This window comes from Lactuca sativa, chromosome 8 (genome assembly GCF_002870075.4).
Source record: "Lactuca sativa cultivar Salinas chromosome 8, Lsat_Salinas_v11, whole genome shotgun sequence".
Lineage (NCBI taxonomy): Eukaryota > Viridiplantae > Streptophyta > Magnoliopsida > Asterales > Asteraceae > Lactuca > Lactuca sativa.
The window spans coordinates 111829203-111831392 of record NC_056630.2 but is presented as its reverse complement, the minus strand read 5'-3'; the positions used below and the strand labels follow the sequence as shown (position 1 = coordinate 111831392).

General features: G+C 30.2%; 1 pseudogene; it reads right to left on the bottom strand.

Annotated features, from left to right (window-relative positions):
* Positions 1-364: 364 nt before the first annotated feature.
* LOC111880348 (17.3 kDa class I heat shock protein-like) lies at positions 365-1278 on the bottom strand (annotated as a pseudogene).
* Between the last annotated feature and the right edge of the window lie 912 nt (positions 1279-2190).

The window sequence follows — 2190 nt, the reverse complement described above, 5'->3', positions numbered from 1 at the left end:
ATATTTATGTTTACTGTTTCGTAGCGATCTTTACAAGAACTTAGTGCATATATTATGGAATTTGATGGCAAAGATAAACATTAATCGCCAATGGTAGCATAATTTTGAATGAACTTTTATTGATAACATAAGTTTGAAGAAAAGGTACTCTAATACCATTTTCATGGATTAAACCTTATTTAACTTTTAAATTTATCTTTATATGTTTATATGTGACTCTTATTTTTGGGGAAACGTTTATAAGTATAGTAAAAATATCTATTTTTATGCTATTTTTTGCCGTGTTTGTTATTTTTGTAGTTTTATAATTTGGTCGAGTTAAAAAATAAAATAAAATAAAATAAAAAAAGAAAACAACATATCATATTAAAAAATAACTCTTATTACGCGTTACACATAGAATCTGATCGGATCATAGGAGTAGGAAAAACAGTTATTCTTTGTTACAGACAGAACACACAGCCACGAGCAATACGTCGAACACTTGATATACAAACAAACACATTACAACACTACACATTTAGAACTGGTAGTAATTCTAACCAGAGATTTGAATAGGCTTAACATCAGGCTTCTTCACCTCCTCTTTTGGTATAGTAATTGTAAGCACTCCGTTCTCCATTGAAGCCTTCACTTGATCCATCTTCGAATTCTCCGGCAACCTAAACCTCCTTGTGAACTTCCCGCTACTGCGTTCCACCCTGTGCCATGTATCATTCTTATCTTCTTTCTCAACACTCCTCTCACCGCTGATCTGCAAAATCCTGTCGTCTTCAACTTCCACCTTCACTTCCTCTTTCTTGATCCCAGGGAGATCGGCCTTGAACACGTGCGCCTCCGGGGTTTCTTTCCAGTCCACACGAGCGTTCACCAAAGCAGAGGTTTCCCTCGAAGCATCGGATGAAGTTGGAAAGGGGAAGTCTTTAAAGGGGTCCCAGATATCAAGAGAGAATGGGTCGAAGACGCTGCTTCGTCTGCCACCAAAGAAGCTGGGAATGATCGACATTTTCTCGCTTTAACTGTATTTGGAATTAAAGAGGATAACAAAGAGATCTTTTCTGGATATTGCTGCAATGCTTACTTGACAATTTGAATTCTGTATGCGAGTGGTATTTATAGGATGGATATAGGAGATCTCAGGAACTCTCTGGAGAGGTCTTTTACATCGTTTTTCAGATACGATTGCAGGAAATTTGTACAGAAAGGTTTTGGGTTCTTGAGGTATCGAGGACTTTCTCGAAAGACCTTTATATTATTCTCGGCTCCAAAGGCTATTTCTTTTACCTTTTTTTCTCGGGTTAATGTCAAAACTCAAAACAACCCATCCAACTATAATTTCGTTACTTATTTGTCCTTTTTTTTTTCTTTTATATGCTTTAAATAAAGGTATCGTTAATCACCACGTATATAATCATTTTATTAACTTTATTATTTACTCATAATATCCTATTTTTTTCTCTTAACCGATGGTTCATTGATTAAAATTTTTTGTGGATCTATTACCTTCTCAGCTTTCTTATATAACTGAATTTTCTTTAAACCCTTGCATAGCATAATCACAATCAAGATCAACATATTCCACATGTACAAAAGTCTCCAAATCAAGCTTTCCCAATAATAATAATAATAATAATAATAATAATAATAATAATAATAATAATAATAAATAAAAAAAAAAATAGGCAAACATATAGTAAAAAGGACAAAATATCATTAAGTGATTACAAATATAAAAATATCAATTCAATCTAGTAGATTTTAGTGAAAAACAACATCAAATGAGATCTAAACACAAATAAAACAATAAAATTAGATATTATATTGTTTTATATATCAATTATAATTCTCCTTAATAAATCAAAATCTTTTTGCCACATGTCTTCTTCTCTTTCATTTGTACACATGTTATTTTCTAGAATTTTTGATTTTTTTATTTTCCACTTGTCATTTTATTGTATTTTTTATTTTATTAAATTAAAATTTTACATTTAATATGTAAGGTAATATATATATAAGGTATTTGTTAGAAATGATTTATATATGTAATGTATTCAATGTATTAAAGCCTCATTAATTTTAATAATTTAAAAATTTTCTCATTTTTCTTATAAATTCAAACTTCTCAAATTGTTAAAATTCCATATTTAATTTTTTTTTAAATAAACTCATATAATACATGAGTCTCACACC